A 24,593-nucleotide genomic window follows, 5' to 3' on the forward strand; every position below is an offset into this window, starting at 1 on the left:
ATGGCTTTAGCTGATGCAATCTTGCCCTTGAGTATCACAGCATCACAAGGCCATTGAGGTCTCACCTGTGACAGGAGGCAAAAATGGAGTTATGTTTTGTTATGTCATAGCTGGCTTATAGGCAAGAAAACTAAGCCTAATTATAACTTAATTGTGAAATTATTTTCCCCCAAAATTATGTAGAATGGTTCCCGACAGGGTTTGAACTTGCAATCCTCCTGCCTTAGCCTCCCAGAGTGCTGGTTACAGGTATGAGTGACTGTGCCCACCTGTTTAAGGCTTTCACATCACAACTGCAAATTAAATGCAAATACCACACGGCTGCATAAGCCTAATATTTACTATCTTGCTCATTACATGAAGTTTGTCCTGATGCCCATTCTAGAACAGTGAATAAATTGTCTACATTGACAAAATGTCTGAGCTGTCTTATATGGTAGTCACTAGCCAAACAGAGACACTGTGATTGAAAAACTGATTTAATTTATACCAACTTAAATACCGATATATATAGCACAAAGATATTGTATAGCAAAGCTCTGAGAAATGACAGCTGGACAGCTAAACATTTGTCTCCAGAATTTAGATCCTCTCCAGTCTGAGCTAATTAGGACCTACATGACAAAAGGACTACATACATTACTCAATGTGTCACAGGGGTGTCAGACATCTGAAGTCCTGATGGAGGCAGGTTTCTCATTCACAAGAAGGTATCTAGGATTAAAGGAGGTAAAGGATGTCAAGGTGTTCCTACAAGGGTCCTTGAGGTGTACTAAGAATTAAACTCAGGGCTTCGTGCCTGACAGGCAGGCACTCTGCCACTGAGCTACACCCCTAGCTCTCCAAGGTTTTTTCCTAATACAAAATGTTTGTACCCAGACTAGGACCAACTCCACAGCAGAAGCCAGTCCACTCTCAGAGGTACAAAACACTGCTCAAAGGCGCGAGACCACAACACCAAAACAGCGTGTAGAGCCAAACCTCAATAAAGACAGTGCTTGCTCTTCCAACAGTGTAACACAATCACAGGCACCACACTAGCCCAGACAGCTGACAACTGCTGGATTATTCCTAATATAGATTTCTCATTTGCTTCAGATTATAGGCTCCCCAGATAGGAGACAGGTATAGAAGAATCATCATCAGGAAACACGTGATGAGTAGCAGGCATGGAAGAAGCACTTTCCAAGCTTTCTGTAGTTTTGCCTAATATTCGAGGAGTTCCTGCTACACTTGATCTTAGCCAAAAGGCTGAGAAACTATTCAGGGAGTTCCTGGTATATGTCACAGACTAAGCTTGGGATCTAGCAGTGAACAAAGCAAAATACACCACTTTCCCTCATGGAATTACAATCATCCTGTAAATTTCTCAGATGGGAAGGATACAGCAAATCTCCAAGATCCCTCTTTACACAGATCACCAAAATCCTACTTTCATTTCCCAGAGACTAAATTTGTTAGAGGCAAATATAAATGCCACCCAATTGTTTCCTGATGGATACCAAGTAGCCAACAGGCCTGGCATGGAGGTAGTCAATGCTGGAAGGACATTTACCTGAAAACTCCATACCCACACTGTCCACCTGCCATTATTTCATCTTTTCAGGAGGGTAAAGAATACTGCTTTTTACATCATCCTAAAAAGGAAACCAAGCGAAATATTAGTGACCTATTATACAGAGTAATGACCATAGTAACAATGCATTATTTAAAATTGCTAGTTATATTTTAAAAGTATTCTCCATACACAGTTATATGCAATTAATTAAAAGTAAAGACAAGTAGAAGTAGCATATTTTCCATGGATTTCACTGGTTACTGTCCCAGACTGAGAGCTCATAATGCCTCTTACCTGCAGAGCTAGAAACAGTGCTGTACATGGTTCAAGATTTACCATAGTTCCCACTATTTTGACTTTTCCCTGCCTATGAATACTATAAAGCTAACCATCCCCCAAACCCTCTGGATATCCCTTGTCTTAAGACCCCATATGAGAAAGGCTATTCACAATTAACATTTGAGGCATTCACAAAGCCCTCAACATTTTGCTGAGAGAATCCCTTTAACAGAAAAGCCAATTGGCTGAACAAAACAAGCTTTGATAACTTAGTTCCCTCCCCCTCATCCTCACCAGTTCCTCCTATGGATACTAGGATGCTGCTTTTCACAGAAGCAGTAACTAAGTCAGCTCTACTGGACAATCTCCAGAATCATCCTGAGTACTAAGTTTTTTGCTAGAACTGACAGGAGTCTCTTTTCAGAAAATTAGCATTTCTAAAACAAAATCACTATGAAGGGGATTCAATACTTACTGAAGGGGTAACAACTCTGTTCACTTTTGAAAATTAGTACCAGTACAAACATGCTGTCAGCTCAAAGCAGAAATTGGTGTAGTTTTACCTAGGTCTAATACCCTGAGCCTTTATCTAACATTTTTATATTTTTTTAAAGAGCTAGAGAATCCCCATAATTTTGCTGTTAAAACAGGGTCTCACTGTGTTGCCTTGGAAGTTCTCAAGTGATTCCCCTGCCCTGATCTCCATGCCACCCATATTTTTAAAGCAAGCTCACATTAGTATTTCCCTAACAGGGCACCCTATGGACAGTTTCAGATATGAAATCTTTTAACCAAGGGATCATGGCTAACTTTTATCATTGGGAGAACGGGAGCCATACACCTTGATTTCAATGAAATGTCCTATATCAGACCCTTTCACTGCTTCATAGGCACAAAAATTGTGATTTCTCCCTTCTATTTACACATCCCCCCTGATTTGATTACTCTGTTCAGTTTTCAAGGTGTGATTAAAGTAAATTCACTAGGGCCGGGGATTTAGCTCAGTGGTTCTGGTGCCTGCCTGGAAAATGCAAGGTCCAGATGTTTGATTCCCAGTACCCAAAAAAAAAGTAAATTCATACCAGTCAAATCTATTAGACCAGAACCACTCAGAAAGGTAAGGATTTAAGGCTTTATCCCTGCAAAAGTTATGCTCTTACAGATTTAACCTTACTGGATAAATAACTATGCTGACATCCTGGAATAGTTACCACAAAAGTGTCATGAACCAGGTCCAGAATGCCAACCAGCTATTTGCTGCTGTTCTCCCAGCAGTGTAACACGTGCCCAGGTACACGGCAACCTAGGCAGCTGCCTACAGCTGGGGCCCAAAAGGGGTGAAATGGGTTGCACTCACCTGGGGTCTCATCTACCTGAAGCCCACCATCAGCCATTCTGCAATCAAAGCATTCCAGGTTATCATCAGCAAACAGTTTTAGAGAGCACATGTAGCGTCCCTTAACTTGGTGAGGCCAGAGCCACAGAAACAATACCAGATAATTAAAGGGGGGAGGGTGAGGATACAGCCTACTGAGAAGGCCCTGAGTTCAATCCGTATTAACGCAAACAAAAGAGCAAGAACCAACATGCTTGCAAAAACGTTAATAAACGTGCCTACACACTCATCATTATAATTCACCTTTATGTAAAGTAAGGCTAAGCCCGTATCGTTTCCCAGCCATTTTCAAATATATTTCACTCCTGATCTCCTCCAAATAATCAGAGGAACAGGAACATAATAGAGGATTCATTGCTCGTATCTAAGAACATTATCTAAAACTGGCCTGCTCCTTTCTGGGCCTTGGGCTGAGTCAGGGACTGACCCAGTTCCACCCGGACACGTGCTCCTCACAACCTCCCCAAGTACAGTATGTGACTGTGGAGTTCGAGGCTCTCGGAGTCCAGCTCCCGCTGACTCCCCAGAGAGAAACAGTGACAGCGGAACACAGGGGGTTGACTCTGGACCTTCAAGTTCCCAGTCTCTTTAACATGCTTTCCAAACCCGGGGTCAAAAGCGAACAAACCGTAGTTTCGACCCGTGCCCCGGTAGAAGCCTCCCCACATTCGTTCCAGCCCCGGGAGAGTAAACTTCCAGTACCTCCCCGCAGCGGACCCCAACTCACCGCACGTGTGTCCGGAGTTCTGCAGGTTGAGGCAGCCGGCGCAGAGGCCGTAGGTGAAAGGGCAGCCGGGAGGCGAAGGAAGCCCCGCCCCGGGTCCGCCGACTGGGAGCGGGGGATGTGGGCGGGGACACGCGCCCCGCCCAGGAAAAGCAGGGTTTAAAATGCAAAGGCTGTAGTGGAGATGAGTGTGCTGTGTACAGGCGCTAGACTTTCGTAGAAAAGGAGTGGGGTGCCGTCCTATTTCTTTTTTTTTTTTTCGTCCTATTTCTTATGGAGGGGTTGAAGGGGCAGTAGTTTTGGAACCTCTAAGGAGACAACCTTCTGTGTGTCCTATAGAGGAAGCCTGACTCCCTGCCGGCTCAGAGCGCGCCCGGAGTGCGTGTTTCTCGCACACGTGTGACAGCTCTTGGTTGCTGTAAGCCTGCTCTACGCTTTTGTGCCTCCCCTGCTGATCCTTTCTGTAGCAGCAACTGTCACTGGCTAATGGATCTCCCACCTATACAGGTCACCTTGGTCCAGTCCTCCAGGAGGTTTTTCGGAGTCAGTCTTATCGCCTAAACCTGCAGCCTGCATCCCTGATTCCCTGCAGTAAGATCCTTAGTTGAGCTGCAACGCTGAAGAACTCCGGCTTTTTTTTTTTTTTTTTTTTTTTTGCCAGCCACAATCAGCCAAAGAGGCCGTATCCTTAGTCTAAACAGACAGAACGCCATGTTAGGAAGATTTCTTTTGAACACTAAAACTTCCTTTCCCCACTAGGTAGAGTCATTATGATTCTGTCTTGCTTTAACAGATGGAGATGCTGAGGCCTAGAGAGAAAAAGCCAATCGGCAGTAATTCCTAAATTTATATTGTAATTTCCTAGATTCTAGAGCTCCTCCCTTTCCAACTCCCTTTCCCCTACTCTTTCCCCTGCATCCCACCAATGTGCACCTGGCACAATATATTGCCTAGCCCCTGGGAATCAACCACTGCCCTTGGCATCTGCCAACATGTTTTGTTATCTATTTTCTCAGCTCTCTCACTATGAAAATATGTGCTTTCTGTGCACCCCAACCGTTGCAGACCTCTCCTGAAAAAGCCCATAGTCCAAATTGGTTTCAACAAGAGACTCTAGGCTATAGGGCCAAAGACCTGCTTGAAAAGCACCAAACACAAATCCTCCACAGTTTTAATGGAGCTGGACACAGACTCTGGTTGGGAAAAGACTTACATAAATACAGTAATTAAAATGTCACACGATCATTGCTGGGCTGGTAGGCAAGAGCTCTGCTTTGCAGTTAAATAGGAATGTGGCTGAAGACTACTGCCATTATCAATGCCACATCCAGCTGTCACAGTGTGTTCATAAAGGAGGGTTATGAGAGCTATAAAATGGAGCTGATTGGGTGGATAATTGTCCTGCAGAGCTCTTCAAAAGGAAAAACTGCATTGGCATCTCATATATTTTGCTGTCTTTCCTTCCAAACACACAAAGTGGAGAAGGCAGAGCTACCCTGAGGATTCATGAAAAGGAAAGCTGAGGGTGTGTGTGTGTGTGTGTGTGTGTGTGTGTAAACATCAGCATGTATGATTCCAGAGAAGAGACAGGAAGTAATTGAGCACAGGGAAACATGAGAGCCTTTGAAGAGAAGGGAACCAATAACCTGGTGATTCACAGGTTGGTCTAGGTAGAAGGTAGGATTTATGTGGAAGGAAAGCCAGCCATTATGAATAAGACTTTGAGGTAAACCATGTTCTCATATTATATTGAAAATGTGGTCTCTTATTTTAAATAAAGGCCCTCTAGTGTCCTATAGAGGGAAGCCTAGATTATGATTTCTTCTTTTCCTAGTTAAAAGATCCTTTATAGTCAACCTTCTTGACCTCTGTTCTTTTAAATTCTGCATTCATGGTAGTGGGTTGATTTATGTGTTCTTTTCCCTGTAATATCTAATATTTTTGTTTCTTATGCCCTCAAAGACCAAATTGTTAGGAATAATAATTTTTTTTAGGAATAATAGTTTTTTTAAAAGGGAAGCAGGGTGTGGTAGCATATGCCTGTAATCCCAACACTAGGTAGGCTGAGGCAGGAAGATCACTGTGACTTTGAGGCCAGCTTGGACTGCATAGTGAGTTCAAGACCAGCCTGAATTACGTAATGAGACTTTGTTTCAAAAATCCAAAAAGCACAGCAGTGCTGTGCTGGCCTCGAAAGCGAAAGGTCCCGAGTTTGATCCCCTGTACTGAAAAAAAAAAACAACAACCAAAAAATAAATACATAAAATAAAAATTTTAAAGGGAAACATTTCTAGAAAAACAAAGGGCAAAGGACGAGGATGTATTTGTTCTGAATTTGACCTAAGTCTGGCTCCAAGTTCCCCAAACTTCTTGCCTGCCTTTCCCTTTCTCTTCCACTTACCCTTTCCTTCTTGCTTCTCTCTTGATACCTTTTGCCCTCGAGGTTGGTCTTTTCCTCTCCTCCTTGAACAGAAATCACCACTAGAGAAATATTTAACAATTTGTTCAGCCAATTGGTCAACATTTACTGAGCATCTAACAGGAACCACTTGTTCAGTTACCACTAAGGCCCTAGCAATAGAGATTCCTGTTTACCTAATGCTTAAAATCTAGGGGGAAGAATGATAAATACTATGGATATTCTTGGGCACATGTCAGGGGCATCTTACCTGGGTTGGGGGCCAAGGAGAGTATAAAATTGACTGTGTTCTCTCTGGCTGATCCTAAAGGATTAGAGTAAAGGAGGGATTCTTCCTCCATCCTTGTACTCCTCTTGCAGCTATGTAATAGCTACCCAAGTTAGATAAAGCTCTGCAGTTGTTCTTGTTATTTCTCAAAAACATCGATTGCCAAGAGTGTAGAAAAATTGGAATCCTCATATACTGCTTGTATAAAATGGTAGATCTCCTTTGAAAAGCAGTCTAGCAGTTCTTCAAATAGTCAACCATAGTTAGGTGTGGTGTTACATACCTGTAGTTCCAACATTCTAGAAGCTGAGGCAGGAGGGTTGCTGTGAATTTGAGGCCAGCAGGGACAAGATAGTGAGTTCAAGGCCAGCCTGAACTGAATAGCAAGACCCTGTTTCAAAAAAACAAAACAAAACCATAGAGTTATTTTATGGCCTAGCTATTTCTTTCCTAGATGTACAATGAAATGAAAACATATCCACATAGAAAACTGTACACAAATGTTCATAGCATTATTCATAATAGCCAAAAGGTCTAAAAACCCTGAATGTGCACCAGGCACAGTGGTGCACACCTGTAATCTCAGAACTCGGGAGGCTGAGGCAGGGGGATTACAGCAAGTTCAAGGTCAGCCTGGGGTACTTAGTGAGTTCAAAACCAGCTTTAACTACACGGTGAGACCCTGTCTCAAAAGCAAACAAAAAACACAATCCAAATGTCCATTAACAGATGACTGGATAAATAAAATGTAGTATATCCATGCAATGGAATTTATTCAGCCATTAAAAAAATGAAGTACGGGCCAGGGATTTAGCTCAGTGGTTCCACCTCTTGCCTTGCAAGCACAAGGACCCGAGTTTGATCCCCAGTACCAAAAAAAAAAAAAAAAAAAAAAGTACTGATTCATACTAAAATTTGACTGAATCTTTCCCTTTTATTTATTTAATTAATTAATTTATTTATTTATTTTTACTGGGGATCGAACTGGGTCCTTGTGCTTATGAGGCAGGCGATGAAACCTCTGAGCTAAATCCCCAGCCCGTAACAATATCCTTGTAAGTGTCCTCTGAGAAATAGATATAATTTTTTTTTTCCAGTACTGGGGTTCAAACTCAGAACCTTGTGCTTGCGAGGCAGGCGTGGTGCCACTGAGCCACACCCCTGCTGAATCTTGAAAACGTTAAATTAAAGAAGCCAGTCAAAAACACCACTTATTCTTTGATTTCATTAATATTTGCTATGGTTTAGCTGTTGTTGCCCCCCCGTATCAGTCAGCTTTAAGTGGCTGCGACAAACTATTTGGTACCCACAATTTAAAGGAGGAGAGGTTTATTGTGACTCACAATTTCAGTCCATATTTTGCAGGCGGAAACGTGGCAGAGAAAAGCTTCTCAACTCTTGGCATCTGGGAAGCAGAGAGCAGGGGAAGGGACTGAGAGGAAGGGGCCAGGGACCAGTTATAGTACTTAAGGTCATGCCCCTGGACCCACTTCCTCCATTTAAACCCCAACTTCTAATAATCCATTCAGCTATGAATTCATCAATAAAGTAACCCATTCATCTCACAATTCACTCTATAAACCTGTCTAGGAGTCTCTTAATCCAGGCAAATTGACAATCAAGATTAACCAGCACATCCCCCAAAGATTCTTGTGCTAGAAACTTGGTCCACTGTGTGGCACTATTGAGGTGTTGGAACCTTTAGGAAGTAGTCCTAGGAGAAAGTGATTAGGTTACTGAGGGTGCCATAGGGCTTAGTATACTTCCCTAGGGACCCCATCAGTTCCTTTGAGAATTTGTTTTGATGTTTGAGACAGAGTTTCACTAAATATTCCAAGCTGGTCTTGAACTCCCTACGTAGCCGAAACTGGTCTCCAATTTGAGGTGACCCTCCTGCCTCCACCTCCCAAATCCTGGGATTACAGCTGTGTACCACCATGCCTAGCAAGAATGGGTTGCTAGGATTGGGGATTTAGCTCAGTGGTTTTACCCCCTACTGCGCAAGTGCAAGGACCCAAGTTTGATCCCTGGTACCAAAAAAAAAAAAGCATTGCTATAAAAAGAGCAAGATTTGCTGGGCACGGTGCCGAATGCCTATAATTCCAGCACTTAGGAGGGTGAGGCAGGACAATCGTCATGAGTTCAAGGCCAGCCTGGACTACATAGTGAGTGAGACAGAGCTAGACTGTCTCAAAAAATAAAAACAAAAACACTGAGATTCCACCTCAGCCCAGAAAGAATGGCTGCTATCAAGAAATCATCCAATAACAAATGCTGGTGGGGGTGTGGGGAGAAAGGAACCCTTCTCCATTGTTGGTGGGAGTGCAGACTGGTGCAACCACCGTGGAAATCAGTATGGAGATACCTCAAAGAACTAGGGCTAGAGGTCCCATTTGACCCAGATATTCCCCTGCTGGGGATCTTCCCAAAAGAATTAAAAGAATCATACCACAGTGATATATGTGCACCCATGTTCATAGCAGCACAGTTTATAATAGCTAAAACTTGGAAACAGTCCAAATGCTCATCAACTGGAAACTGGATAAAGAAGATGTGGGTTTTTTTATAAAATGGAGTACTACCCAGCCATAGAGAATGAGAAACTAGAGACATTTATAGCTAAATGGATGCATATTGAGGCCATCCTCTTAAGTGAAATAAATAGGACACACATATGTAAATACCGAATAGTTTCTCTAGTGTGAGAAACTGAAAGTGTAAATAAGGATTCAAATGATTAAAATGAATAATTGATAATTTGAAATAGGAAGAAAAGGTCCAAAGGGGTAGGGATGGTGGGAGGGGAAGGGGAAAGGAAAGGAAAAATTATGAGAAAACAAAAAAAATGGAAATGAAGTCTATGTAAATAGGGAAGGGTGGAGGGGGTGAAGGGCGCACAGGTAATGGGGAAAAAAATAAGAACCAAGATACATCATCTACAGGTACAAGCACCCAATAATAAATGTAAACATATTGTACACTTAAAATGTACCAATAAAAGAATTTAAGGAAGAAAAACAAAAACAAAAGGGCCAGGGATTTAGCTTAGTGGTACTGCAAATGCCTCACAAGTGCAAGGTCCTGAGTTTGATCCTCAGTATCAAAAAAACTCAAAAAAACAAAAAAGCAAGATTTGTCTCCTGGTCTCTGACCTCACCATATGATTTTTCTCTCATGTATAACACTCATGTCATAATGTTATCTACTTTGTGATACAGCAAGGGGATCATGTAAGCTAAATAAAACTAAACTATTTTTCTTGTGGTGCTGTGAATTGAACCCAGAGTGGTGCTCTATCACTGAACTATATCCCCAGGAAACCGCCCCCTCCTTGAGAGAGAAACTTGCTAATTTGTTCAGGCTGGCCTCAAACTTTTGAACCTCCTGTCTCAGCTTCCTAAGTAGTTGAAATTACAGATGTGTTTCAACACCCCATCTTTCAAAGTTTCTTTCTTTTATTATTATTTTTATTTTATTTAATTTTACTTTTCAGACAGGCTCTTACTATGCAGTTCAGGCTGGCCTTGAACTCACCATGTAGCTGAGGCTGGAACTCATGGCAATACTCCTGCCTCATCCTCCTGAGTGCTGGGACTATAGGCGTATGCCACCGTGGCTAGCTAAGAATCTCTTTTTGAGGCAATGAAAAATGTTCTAAAATTGACTGTAGTAACCAGGGATGGTGGTGCATGGCTGCAACGCTGAGGGAGGAGGATCACAAGTTCAAGCCCAGCCTGGGCAACTTAGTAACTTAGACCCTGCCTCAAAGAGAGGGAGGGGATTGGGGATATAGCTCAGTGTGAAGGCCCTGGGTTCACTGCCCAGTTACCCACACACATACACTTACTCTTAGTATTCAGGAGGCTGAAGCAGGAGGATTGAGAGTTCAAGAAAGAGTTTTTATTCTGGGTCTTACAGCATCTCAGAGCTCCTTCCTCAATCTATGGAAAAATGTAGGGCATTTGAGCCAGCAGGACAGATGACAAGGGGTACAGTGTACATTTCCATTGCTTTCCCTCCCTAGCTCAAATCCCTCATCATAACTTGCCTCAACATTTATGGTGTACCTACTATGTAGGAAGCATGGGGGAACTGAAAGAGCCAGAATCTCTTATTCTCTCCAATGTTTAAAATTAAATTATACATCTCTAGTCCTAGCTACTCAAGAGGTTGAAGCAGGAGGATCCCAAGCTTGAGGCCAGCCTGGGCAATTTAGGAAGACCTTGTTTTAAAGTGGTTTTGAAAACACTTAGAGGTGCGGCTCAGTGATAGAGTGCTTGCCTAGCACCTAGTCCAATCATCAGTACAGTGAAAAGAAAAGTTGCTATAAGCGCAGAGCGGTCGTTGGGAGAGTATCGTTTTCGTTTTTTGGCAACTGCAGCACTTTACTGAACGCTGGCATGGCCGTCAATCAGAGAATAGACCTAAGACTTCGGCGTTGGGTAGAAGAAAATGGCCCGAACCAAGCAGAGTGCTCGTAAGTCCACTGGTGAGAAAGCCCCCGTCCCCCCAAAACAGCAGGCCACTAAAGCTGACAGGAAAAGCGCTCCCTCTACCGGCGGGGTGAAGAAACCTCATCGCTACAGGCCCGGTACCGTGGCGCTTTGAGAGATTCGTCATTACCAGAAATTGACCGAGCTTCTCATTCGGAAGCTGCCTTTCCAGAGGTTGGTGAGAGAGATTGCCGAGGATTTCAAAACCGACTTGAGGTTTCAGAGTGCAGCCATTGGTGGCCTTCAGGAGGCTAGTGAAGCATACCTGGTGGGCCTATTTGAAGATACTACCACTAAGAGAGTCACCATCATGCCCAAAGACATCTAGTTGGCCTGCCGGATACGTGGAGAGAGACCTTAAGTGAAGGTAATTTTTATGGTATTTTGTAGTAAATTCTGTAAAATACTTTGGTTTAATTTGTGACTTTTTAAAATAAGAAATTGTTTATAATATATTGCATTTGTACTTAAGTCATTCCTTCTTTCACTCAAGATGAATGCGAAAAGTGACTGGTACAGACCTCAGTGATGTCAGCAGTGTTGCTCAGGAGTGACAAGTTGCTAATTTCCAGAAGGGATGGGTGATGTTTCTTGCTTCTCGTGATACATGTTTCTGTATATTAATGACTTGTTGGGTAGCCATTAAGGTACTAGAATTGGTAAATGTGTACAGGGTCCTTTTGCAATAAAACTGGTTATGACTTGATCTAAGTATTTAATAATTGGGGCTGTTAAGTCTTACCATACATCACTGAGATAGAATGTGGGCTTTTTCAACGGTGAAGATACAAGTCTTAACCACAGAGTAACTTACAGTTTCCTTAAAAAAAAAAAAGTAAACCTGGCAGCTATAGAATATACTATGTGCATTTATAATAGCTATTTTATATATTGTAGTGTCAACATTTGTAGATTAAATGTTTTACATTAAAAAAAAAGAAAAGTTACTATAATGCCCTCTCTGTATACAAGTACAGCTCTTTAGACGATAGCCAACTTGGTTCAAAGAATGGTTGAAAAGTAACCTAGGATTCTGGGCTCTCTCTATTGCATGTAGGGAAACATCATGGTGACATCATCTGCACAAGACCAATATCCAGTTCTTCTTGGAGTTGAGCAAGTTCCAGAACTTGGCTCCCTCCGCACATGCCTCCTATCACCCCTTCATTTGGTTGCTAAACTCAATTTGTTAGTCTATTTTCATACCCCTCATTTTCTCACCAACCCCACCCCCACAATGTCCAAATTGGCCCTCCAATACTGAAACCATTTGCCGGAAATTCATTAAACTGAACACATGGGAAATTACAGAGGAGATTTCACTTGTCACTTAGGCTCAAATATAGAAAGTAATTTTGAAGGACAGTGGCTAGAGACTATTTTTATCTTACTTGTTTTTGCTGACTTTTCTTATCTTACTGTCTGTCATTCTCTTCCTGGCTACCTCTCTTCTTCCTTGCTTTAAACTAAGCATTGGGCTTTTAAATCTTTGTCCCATGTTCTTTTATCTTGCTTTTTAGAATCTGTTTCTACCTTTGTCATTCATTCAACATACATTGAATATCTCCCATGAAGCAGGCCCTGGGCTGGACACTGGGAAGGATACAATGGGGAATGAGACAGACATAGTTCTTTTTTCTTTTTGGTACCGGGGATTTAACTCAGGACCTTGTGCTTTCAAGGCAGGCAGTGGCACTACTGAGCTAAATCTCCAGCCCGAGACAGACATAGTTCTTACCATTACCAAGATTGTAATCTAATGGGGGAGGTGGATCTCAGGCAGAGTGAATTCAGATTTGGTCAGAGGAAGGAGAGGAGGTGGTTACTTTCTCTTTTCTGATACTAACTTTACCTTCCAGTAAAGGGATATGTGAAAATAGACAGAATCCCAGCTTGTTTATTTGGGAATAAACTCAGTCTCTCACAAAGTATGTAAGGAAACCAAAGACCTAGATTTCTAGGTGATATATACTCCCTGGGTAGAGAGAACTTGGAATTGGGAATCAGATGTAGATCTGATTCTGACTCCATCACTTACATATTAGCTATGTGACTTTTAAGTAAGTATAATTTCCTCAACTATAAAACAGATTCAGTGGTATGAGCCTGGAGGCTGAGGCAGGAGGAACCCTTGACCCCAGGAGTTTGGGCCAGAGTAGGCAACATAGCAAGATTCCATCTTTTAAAACTTTTTGAAATTAAGGCTGGGTGTAGTGGTACACACCTGTAATCCTAGCACTCAGGAGGCTGAGGCAGGAGAGATTAGCCATAAATTGGAGCCAAGCCTGGGCCACACAGTGAGTTCAAGACCAGTGTGAACTAAATAGGCCCTGTTTCAGGAGAAAACCAAACAGAAATTAAAGAATAAGAATAGTGAGATCCAGGGGCCGGGGATTTAGCTCAGTGGTTTCAGCGCAAGGACCCAAGTTCAATCTCCAGTCCCCCAAAAAACCCCAGAATAGTAAGATCCATATTTTAGTGTTATTGTGAAGATTAAATGCGATATTATATACAATGTGCCAGGCACGCACTCGATGTATGTCATTTCTTTTCCATTACTTCCCTATTCCACCCTTGAAAACCAAAATTAAAAAGAAATAAATAGCTGAGGGTATGGTTTAGTGGTAAAGCACCTGCCTAGCATGCACAAAGCCCTGGGTTGGATTCCCAGCACCATAAAAATAAGTAAATAAATAACCCTGCTGCTAAATTGGACTGGCTCTAGAATAAATAATTTTTTAAAAGCCCATTCTCCTGCTAGGAATGGTGGTGCATATCTCTAATCCCAGTATTGGGGAGGCTGAGGCAGGAGGATTGCCATGAGTTTGAGCCCATCCTGGGCTGCATAGTGAGTTCAGGCCAGCCTGAACTATGTAGCAAGGCCCTGTCTCAACAAACAACAGACAAAGAAGCCTATTTTCCCAGTGGGAGATGAAGTTTCCCAAATAGTGTTTGGGCCAGGGTGTAGCTCAAGGAGAGGCTAGTGCTAGTGGATTTGATTCTTAGCACAGGAAAAAAAAATCAAATTATGTTTGTTTACTAATCATATATGCCCAGAGAGATGGGTTGCCATGTGGATGTGATGTATGCAGCTTATGACAAATCACTCCATTCTTCTAGGGAAAGAGAAAGGCAATAAAAGAATTATAGAGAAAAGAATAAAATAAGATGTACTAAGGACTTTCTCATTTTGAAGATTGGAATGTGAGTGAATTCCTGAGAGAGTGAAAGAATCTACTTTACTAGGAGCATCTCTGGGAAGTGGAGGGACCTTGTGGCTCCTCTTCCTTTTCTAAGTCAGGCATGCTCTGGGGAGCTGACTGCTGCCATAAGGCTTATTATTCACAAGGAAAGGAAAAATGGCAGCTGCCACTGCAGACACTTAATAAGTATACTAAATTAAGAAGCTGCTGATGTGGTTTACCTGATTCCTCCTCTTTGATAGAGAAGAAATCTTTTCAATCAGCGGTTCCTTGAAGTGGAAAAAGAAGCCTGAGCTTAAACTGTGGAAATTGGCAGAAGCAATGTTTAAAGGAAAAAGCAGAGTTCAGCCAACTGGGAGTACTAGGATTCCAGGATTCTCTCTCTCACCCTAGCTCCATCCATAGGAAATTTCAGATTGCTTTTGTTCTTCAAGTTATTTGCAAAAAGAATTAGTTTAGTTGTCCTCTCCTCTCATCATCATTTTTCTTTCTTGTTCCTGTCTCCTTTTCCTTTCCTTTCTTATTCCTCCTTCTCTTGTTTCCTCCTCCCTCCTCTTGATTTCCATTTCAGATGTTAGAGCTCATCAGTCACCTGAGCAAGATTTTCATTCCAAGAATTTTAGCATTTCTTCTTGATCTAAAGTAACAGTACTATTGGGACCACAAAGGCGATGCTTTGTATTTGTATACAGCAAGGTTTCCCAAGGTATAGTCAGGTACATGAGGGAAAACCTTTAAGTGTGGGATTTTCAGAGCCTTTTGTATGTTAAGATGAATTGTGAATGGCCCCAAGAGTTAGAATATTAGAACCAATATTTCCCAGACCTCTTTGAACTTTTTTTTGATCTTTCTTTTTCTTTACATAGCTTATCTTTTTTTTTTTTTTTTTTTAGTACCAGGGATTGAACTTGGGACCTTGTGCTTGTGAGGCAGGCGCTGGAACCACTGAGCTAAATCCCTGGCCCTACAGCTTATCTTGGGACCAGTGGTCTTTGGAACACATTTCAAAAATACTTACATCATGTATTAGAAATTTCTTTTCCTTTATTTATTTATTTTTTTGGTACCGGGGATTGAACTTGGGACCTTGCTCTTTTGAGGCAGGTGCCGGAACCACTGAGCTAAATCCCTGGCCCCCTTTTCTTTTTTAGAAATTTCTTAAATGCTGTAACCTTCATTATCTCATTTGATCCCTATGACTACCTTATAACAGGACCAGAAAGTTTATAAGTCCTACTTTACAGACGAGTAAAACTGTAGCTCAGAGAACTTATGTGCCTGGTCAGATAACTAGCCAACAGGCAACAAAGCTAGGTCTTATTTACAGCCCCTGTATGTCTGCACTGCCTCAAACTGCACTTAAATATAATATATATGTGATATATGATATGGAAACTAGAGGATATACTATAATTAGTGGATTATTGGGATAGGAGATTAGGGCTGGGGCAAACCAGACAACTGGGTGAAATTTGTCCAAGGTTGTAAATACTCAGATGACATGTGCAGAGTACAGGGGCCAAAATGACCCCACAGCTCATAAACATTGTACACAGAACATATCAGAAAGCAGTATTTTTAATCCCTCCTTTGACTCTGGCACTATTTGAGGAACAGTCAGAAAAATGGTATCTTCATTTCTTCTTGACTTCTGGAAGTCAAGGAAATCTTATAATAGGGCAGTTTAAATCTGGCCCCAGGCTAAGTGAGTTTTTGATAGGAAAACTGTCCCAATTTCTTATTTGCATGAAGGAGAAGCCAATCCAGGAATTTTTGATATAAAAGATCCCTTTTTCTTAATCTGTGGGTCTGTTCACTATCCCACTGTCGCCCTGTAGAACATACTTCTCTACCACCTTTAATAAATGTACACAACTTGCTACCTTTTCTCTATGTCTTGTGCAATTCTTTGTTTGGAACACCAAGAACATGGAAAGAATTTCTATGGGATCCTCCATTGGGTAACGTGATGACATTCATTTGTTTTTTTCATTTAAGTATGTATTACACATACACTTTTTTGGGGGGGGCCGTACCAGGGATCGAACTTAGGACCTTATTCTTGCAAGGGTGGCACGATGCCGCTAAGCTAAATCCCCAGCCCAACACATATACTATTTGCTTGTCACAATTCCAGGTGCTGGAGATAGCTGGAGCTTACATTTTAGTGGGGAGGATAGAAATCACAAGATAAATATGTAAAATATATTTTATTATATATGTCACATAATTATAAAATTAAGAATAAAAGTAAAGTAGAGAAAAGGATAGGAAGATGGTGGGAGTTGCTTCTTAAGATGTGTTGGGAGGGATGTCAAGAAAAGAGATTTTGGTTATAGGTGTGTGTATGGGAGGGGGTTCCATGAAAGAGAAAAGCAAATTCAAAGGCCTTGGGAAGGTACTCAGCCAAGGGTCAGGCTGAGCTGAGGCAAGCTAGTAAAAGATGAAGCTAGAGAGAGAGTGAGGGATGGAGTCCAGATGCCAGATTTATAAGGAAATGAAGTGATATAATGCAGATGATATGCCATGATATAATAATAAAACATATGGCAGGTCTATTATGTTGCTGCAAAACAAATTGTCCCCAAATTTAAGAGCTTAAAACAGCAGACATTTATTTCACAGTTTCTGAGGGAAAGGAGCTCAGCTAAGCTGGCTCAGTATCACTAGGTTGCAGTCAAGCTGTCAACATGGGTGCAGTTGGCCATCTGAAACCTTGACCCAGGCCAGAGGATTGGCTTCCAAGATCAGTAATGTGGCTGTGGACATGAGCTTCTCCATGGGGCTGATCACAACATGGCAACAGCCTTCCCCCAGAGCAAATGATCATAGAAAGAGAAAGTGACAAAGAAGAAGACCAAGAAGGAAGCCACAGTGTCTTTTGTAACCGAATACTGGCAGTTACATACGATTACTTCTTCCATATTCTATTGGCTACACAGACAAACCCTGGTACCACAGGAGAGAGGACTACTGATGCATGAATAGGAGATATGGATCATTGGGAATCATCTTGGAGTATAGCATTTGCAGAAAATTTCCTCAAACTCACCATCTCTCTCTTCAACATATATACAGTCCTTAACATTTCTGGGAAAAGGCCTGAACACAACACAGAGAAGATCTTAACAAAGCAGCTGAGTCCGTGGATCCTTATGTCAAATCTGAATAAGCATGCTTGTTTCTTCAAAGCTCTGCTTCCTCTAGGCCTGGCCTCATTATTTCATTCATCCAATTAACTCAACTCAGAATAATCTTAGTTAAACCTGCAAAGAAAAAAAAATCACTTTGAAGAAAGCTATAGAACTTCAAAGGCAGGTTGGTACCCCTCTGGGTAATTTAACCTTGAGATGACACTGGACTTTTATAAAAGATAGTGAAGGGCCGGGGATTTAGCTCAGTGGTTCAGGGGCCTGCCTCGAAAGCTCAAGGTCCCAAGTTCGACCCCTGACCCCCCCACACCAAAAAAAAAAAAAAAAAGATAGTGCAGACTCACCCATCCCTTTAGAATGCCTATGTTCCTTTTTGTGGGAGAAAGGGATGCTGCCTAGTCAAGAAGGATGACTGATAGGAGGGATCAGAGCATTTGCTACATCCCTGAGGGCCAGTATTGATTTGTCCAGAACAAAAGCACAGATGATCTTCTGCCCAACCCACACTAGCTTGGGCCCCGCCCTGCAGCCAGAGCAGGGCCAGTTTCCTTAGCTGGGCAGCAGATGGCATCACAGCCTCAGGAGCGAGCAGCTAAGACTGCTGGCAAGAGCAGCTCACTGTGAGGAACTCAGGCTGTTGGCTTGGCATCTGGGGGCTCCTGGGGTGGTGCCCACGTCTCCCCAGCTCTCAGCTCAAGGAAGCTGCTGTTCTGTGCCTGCAAATTAATATCAAAAAAAATTTTTTTTTGGTACTGGGGGTTGAACTTGGGACCTTGCTATTGCGAGGGAGGGAGTGGAACCACTGAGCTAAATCCCTGGCCCTTGTACCTGCAAATTAAGATAGTGTCTGGCCAGTATCTCAGAGAGCGTAGACCCTAGTCAGGAAACATATGGAGAACAGAGGGTCTTTTCTATGTTCTTTTCTAAGAAAGATGAAAATCAATGGCTGCTGTTTCCAGTAAGACTGCTTTTCCTTCCCTAACTGGGAGGAGTCTGCATGGAGCATGTCCTGATTTAGGGGCCAGCAGGTGCCTAGAAGAAGCTTCCTGGGATGGCCAGATGGGATCAGTGGGCCCTGGAAAACATCTAGGGAATTCTAAAGGTTCAAAACTGAATCCTTTTTTCTTTTCCAGTGACACAAATGAAGAGCCATACCCCAGAGCTACTGTGATCTACACAGGACTCAGCCGGCAGGGCAGGCCCTCTGTCTGTACCTCATCTCCTTCCATTTCCTAGGTTTCTGATTCTTCCCTCCTTGCCCTTCCTTTTCTACTTTGTTCCATTTTTCTCTCCCTCCCTTTCCTCTGTTATTGCTATCCCTTTATGTCTTTCCCTCTGTGGATCCATTTCTTTCTGCTGGTCCAGTGCAAGGAAGAAAGCTGTTTACCAAACAGCCTCAGCAAAGTGGCTGTGAGCACTGAGCTGCGACACCATTGGTTGTCTTTGGGGACTCAGACCCTTTCCACTCACCCTCCCTTCCTCATTTCCTCCCTCCCTGTTGCTGCCTGATGGTTAGTCCCAAGGGGGCATGGACAAGGCAGGTTAAGAGGTCACCAAAACAATCTATTTTCCTCTCCTAGGGCCTATGCTCTTTGCTTTTTCTGCTCAGACAGGAAAGACCCCCTTGTAGCTCTATCCCAGTAGGACTAAGAGGCTGTTTTCTGAGCACCCATTATATGCCAGTGAAACATGAATTCAACGGCAGACCTTGTACTTTGTTCACTATTGCATCTGCAGGATCTAGCACATAGTAGATATTCAATTAATAATTATTAAAAACAGTGGGTGGATGGAAGGATGAATGCTGAACTCTTTATTAGGCAGTAGGGGTACAAATTTTCTTTCTTTTCTTTTTTTTTTTTTTGAGGCAGGGTCTCACTATGTAGTTCAGGGTGGCCTTGAATTCATTATGTAGCCCAGGTTGGTTCTGAACTCACACCAAGCCTCCTCCCTCAGCCTCCTGAGTGCTGACACTATAGGCATGCAGCACCACATCAGGCCTGATTTTTTTGAGACAAGGTCTCTCACTATGTAGTTAAGGCTAGCCTTGAACTCACTATGTAGTCTAGGGTGGCCTTGAATTCATGGCAATCCCAAGCACTGGAATTATAGGTGTGTGCCACCATGACCTGGCACAGGTACAAAGTTAACGTTGCAATCCCTGTCCTTAGAGAGAACTCTCAATTAGCCAACTGTAATGTAGAGTAGGAAGTGAGGTTGATGGTAATAGGAGCTGTAGTGATACCTGAGCCTGCACTGTGAGGACAAAGCCGTTCACTCCTCCTTCAACAGTTGTTCATGGGGGCCTATTGGCTCTGGACTAGAGCAGGGAAAAAGCAGGTTCATTGCCTTCAAGGATCTCCTAATTGGGTGTGGGAGAAATACAAGTAAATAAACAGGCTTAATGCTGTACTGGAGTAAATGCTGGACAACGCGAACAGAAAGCAGAAGCAGCTTGCCTACACTAGGGGTTGTAGAATGCTCTCTGGTGAAAGGAGTTTAGGCTAATACCAGCGGGAAAAGTCAAGCAATTTAGTCAGGAAAAGGGGAAGAAGAGTTCCAGACTGAAGGAGTATCAGGTAGGTTCAAGAGTGAACAGGCAAGCTTCAAGGAACTGAGCAAATGTGTCGAGAATTGTGGCTGGAGTAGCAGTGTAGTGGGTGGATCCAGAAGGCAAGAAGCAAGAGAAGTGAGAGGGAGTAGGGTGGAGGAGCCCAGAATCAGGTGAAGGAGTGATGACTTTACCTTTAAGGCATGGGAAGCCATTTAAGAGTTTTAAGGAGGGAAGGGTGATATGATCAAGTTTGCATTTTAAAAAGGTTACTGTGGGTGCTTTATGGAAAATGGAAGGGGTAAGTTTAGAGTAGCATCCTGGAGACCAGTTAGGGAGCAGTCAGCAAAACATGATGTTCTGAATGATGATGATGTCAGTGGAAGTAGAGGTTATGCTGGAGCTGAGATTGAGGATAATTATGAATTTTCCTGGTCCACGAAGACGTAGAGTAATGTGATGATGGCCTTCCAGGCAAGGGCTTCAAGAGCTTGGTATGTTCTGGGAAACACATTTGGCCTTATATTTTTAGCCTGTGGAAGAGCACAAGGGTAGGTAGTTGCAGATGAGGTAGGGAGGAGCTAACCTTTGCTGAAGAGCTTTGGGAGCTTAGCATGAGCTCTGGAAGGAGAGGGAATGTGTGGTCATCCCCTGCAGTTACCCAGATTATCTAGAGGGGTCAGAGGAGTTTCACGACAAATACATCACTCAAAATCAAGAATTCAAGGGTAGATAATGTTCAAGGAAGTGAAGGAGGGCATAGGAACTGGAATAAACAGCACTAAAAAGGGGATATACCCAGAGAATGGGAAGAGACTGGCTGCTAAGCACAGAGAAATAAGCAAGACTGGATGATATAGGCCCCAGCAGAATTTGGAAGTCCTTATTCTAGAAACATCTAGCCCCAACTCATTCTTCTCGCTTCTGCTCCCAGGGCTCAAAGGTATCATCATAATAATATCACTAAATTTTTCCCCAAAGAAAAGACTTAGAAAATAATAGAGAGGCTAGACATGATGGTGCATATTTATAATCCCAGCTATTCAGGAAGCTGAGGCAGGAAGATCACAAATCTGTGGCCTTAGTGATACTCTGTCTCAAAATAAAAACAAAAAGGCTGGGATGTAGCTCAATGGTAGAGTACCCCTGGTTTAATTCCTAGTACCATTCATGGGTCAATTAACATAATGGTTAAGAAACTGGGCTCTGCTTCTTCCTGAATTTGTGACTTAGGGTAGGATAAATAACTTAAAGGAGTTATTTTTCTCACCTGTTGGTGCCAAAATTTTGAAATGAGGCAATGTGAACAGAAAACTTACATAGTGAAGGTTCTAAATAAATCTTTGGAGTTTCTAGGATTTTGGTGTGAGCCGAATGGGTTAGGAGGTACAGGGCATAAAGAGCTAGGAAGGGATGTAAGAGAAGAGGACTGAGTGGAAAGGGAGTGAGTTCCACAGTGTTTGGAGTTCTTCAGTGACTTCCATAACTTTTTTTGTAAAGCAGTAGCAAAATTTATTTCAAAAAGTAAAAGTGAGAAAAAAAAAGTAAAAGTGAAGAGTGAGGGAGAAACTGGGTCTGCAGGGTGGGCTGAATAAAAGAGGCAAAAGCAAGATCAAAGTACACCCTGGAGAAAGCAGGGTGAGCTATTGTGGCTTTCTTTATGAGGAAAGCCATGACAGCCAGTGTAACTTACTAGACAATGTTCCACTGCTGTTGTTTGGATGTGTTCCCCAAAGTTCACGTTAGAAACTTCATCCCCAATATAACACTGTTGAGAGGTGGGGACTACTATGAGGTGACTGAATTAGTGCCTTTATTGAAGGAGTGTGCTTGTTAGAAAAGCAAGTTTGGCCCCTTTTTATTCTCTTGTTCTCCCATGCTCTTCTGCCGTTCTGCCTTTTGCCATGAAATAACCCAGTAAGGAGGCCCTCACTGGATGCCAGCTCCTCACTCTTGGACTTCTCCAGATCGTGTGAAATAGCCAGGTGGTGGTACATACCTGTAATCCCAGCACTTTGGAAGCTGAGGCAGGAGGACCACTAGTAGTTCAAGGCCAGCCTGGACTAGTAAGGAGTTTGGGGCTACCCTGAACTATACAGTGAGACCTTGTCTTAAAAAAAACAAACAAAACAAAATTTTGTGAAATAAATCTCTGTTCTTTCAAATTACCCATCCCATGTATTCTGTTACAGCAACACCAAAGACATCAACCAAGCCTGATTCCTGCCTAGTTGTCCTGTTTCATCTTTCACTGCTCCCAATCTCACTTTGCAGACTAAACACGACACTACCACTTGTGATTCCCAGAACACACCGTGTTCTTCAAGCTGTTCTTTTGGAGAGAAAGTGGCCTCTCAAACCAGTCTGCATACCAAATATCAGGAAGCCTTCAGAGACCTGGGGCAGGGGTTGTGAAGGGACTCAGTGTGTGTATTACAAGAGGAACATGATGTACTAAGGAGAAAGAGGAGCAGATGAAAATTAATGTGGCTCAAATAAATGATATTTGGCAGAGTGGTTAGGTAAGACAGAGGGACAGGCGCATTGATGGGAGTGCTTCTATTGCCAGTGAGGCTAGGACTGAAGGAGAAGAAAAGGTGACAGTCTTAATGGAGCCCCAGCATAGCTCTGAACCTCCACCCCTTCCCTCGTTTTCTCCCTTCCTCCTTCTTTCCATTTAGGCACAAGTTTCCTAGGAGTGTTGTTCAGGGACTCACTTGTTACAATTAAGGCCCCAGGATTCAAAGGTCCAATTATGTGGAAGGTGCCTTAGAAAGACATGTGCAAAGGACTATGGGAGCCTGGAGTAGGGTAGAGCTAACTCAGGCCAGGGGAGCCTGGGAAGGCTTCATAGAAGCAGGGAGCTGGGCCTTGGCAAAGAAATAGATCACCAGATAGGACAGGGGTTCCAGGCAATATGCACAATGTGAACAGAGATAGGCACTGCCTGGTCCCTGTGGAGATAAAGTATGTTCTTTACTTCCTTTCCTTTTCCTCATCTCCAGAACTGAGCTCTCCTTACTTCTCCTCCAAGCCTAACCTTAGAATCACTGAATATTAGAGCTGAAAGAAATCTGAATGATCTCATAGGTCACCGCAGTCTTTGAATTTAAAGTCAGAGAAACAGAGGCCCAAAGAGAAGAAGCGCTTTGTTTCAGGTTTGTCAGTGGATGGGGAATTTAGGTCCAGAACTCAGGGTTTCAATTCATCTCTGCTCCCATTTCCTAGTGCCGCATTGCCAAGTCCACCTTGGCCCCATCCTCCATCTCCTACCCAAGGGACTGAGTCTCCCCTCTCCCAGGTGAGGACAGGGAAGGAATTTTAACCTAATGATAATAACTACAACTCTCCTTTGTTGAATATTACTTTGTGTCAGGCACACTTCCAGGCACTGGGGACACAAATAGTCTCCACTGTCCTATAGCTCACATTCCAGTGTGGAGACAGAAGTAAATAGACTCATAATATGTCAGGCAGTAAGTATAATGAGGGAAATTAGCTTTAGAAAGGAGAATTGGCGTAGCGGTGCATCCCTGTAATCCCAGCACTCAGGAGGCTGAGGCAGGAGGATCCCCTTGAGTTTGAGGCCAGCCTGGGCTACATAGTGAGTTCAAAGCCAGCGTGAACTACATAGCATGACCTTATCTCAAAAAAACCAAAAAGAAGGGAAAAAAAGCAGTCAGCCAGGACTACAGTCATTTGACAAGGGCTGGAAGGTAGGCTTCCAAGATGTCTCAGGAGGCTGTTAGTTGGATGCCTCCATGACTCATGATGTTGCCTTTCCTTTGGGACTGTGTGTGTCATCACATGGCAGCACATGATCAAAGAAAGACAATAAGAGGAAGCCACAAAGCCTTTTAAAAACTTTTTATTTCAGAGTAATTTTAGATTTGCAGACAAGTTATAATAAATTGCATAGAGAGTTCCCATAGTCCTATGTACATTTCACTCAGCTTTCCCTAATGTTAATATCTTACATAATCATAGTACATTTGTCAAAACTAAGAAATTAACATTGGCACACCACTTTTTTATAGATTGCACCAGTTTTTCTACTTTTTCTACTTTTTTCTCTCTTTTTTTGTTCCAAAATCCAATGTAGGATATCACATTTTATTTAGTCATAGTGTTTCCTTTAGCCTCCTTCAATCTATGACAGTTTCTTAGTCTGCCCTGTTTTTCATTATCTTGACAACTTTGAAGAGTACTGATCAAGTTTTTTCTAGAATGTACTTCAGTCTGGATTTGTCTGATCTGTTCTCATGATAAGATTACAATAATTTTTTTTTCTAGACAAGGTCTTGTTACAAAGTTCAGGCTGGATTTGAAATCACAAGGCAGTCCAGGTTGACCTCAAACTGTCAGTGAACCTCCTGTCTCAGCCTCTCTGGTGCAGAAATTACAGGCATATTCCACCATGCCTAAGTAATCATAATTATTATTAGTTTTGTTTTTTTTTCTTTTTTGGTATGGGGGATTGAACTTGGGTCCTTGCGCTTGCACAGCAGGAGGTGAAACCACTGAGCTAAATCCCCAGCCCAATCATAATT

The 24,593-nt window shown here is 42.6% G+C and overlaps 2 protein-coding genes and 1 non-coding gene across 3 annotated transcripts in view; 1 reads left to right on the forward strand and 2 right to left on the reverse strand.

Moving 5' to 3' along the window:
* The window catches only part of Matr3 (matrin 3), a 60,141-nt gene extending 56,123 nt beyond the window's left edge, over nucleotides 1–4,018 (reverse strand). The window contains exons 1-4 of the mRNA XM_004841828.3: nucleotides 3,961–4,018; nucleotides 3,195–3,232; nucleotides 1,556–1,637; nucleotides 639–714 (exon numbers count right to left, since the gene is read on the reverse strand). The gene's annotated coding sequence lies outside the window, so the exon portion shown is untranslated. The remainder of the gene's footprint in view (nucleotides 1–638; nucleotides 715–1,555; nucleotides 1,638–3,194; nucleotides 3,233–3,960) is intronic.
* The window catches only part of LOC147826539 (uncharacterized), a 36,188-nt gene extending 25,021 nt beyond the window's left edge, over nucleotides 1–11,167 (forward strand). Inside the window, exon 2 of the mRNA XM_087180821.1 lies at nucleotides 11,026–11,167. The gene's annotated coding sequence lies outside the window, so the exon portion shown is untranslated. The remainder of the gene's footprint in view (nucleotides 1–11,025) is intronic.
* LOC147826540 (small nucleolar RNA SNORA74) lies at nucleotides 865–1,065 on the reverse strand. Its single transcript, XR_015439022.1, has one exon. It is a non-coding gene; the product is annotated as a small nucleolar RNA SNORA74 (small nucleolar RNA).
* Nucleotides 11,168–24,593: the final 13,426 nt, after the last annotated feature.

This window comes from Heterocephalus glaber, unplaced genomic scaffold (genome assembly GCF_053883595.1).
Source record: "Heterocephalus glaber isolate CG9 unplaced genomic scaffold, H.glaber_assembly_v1.0 deba00001465, whole genome shotgun sequence".
In the NCBI taxonomy this organism is placed as follows: Eukaryota; Metazoa; Chordata; class Mammalia; order Rodentia; family Bathyergidae; genus Heterocephalus; species Heterocephalus glaber.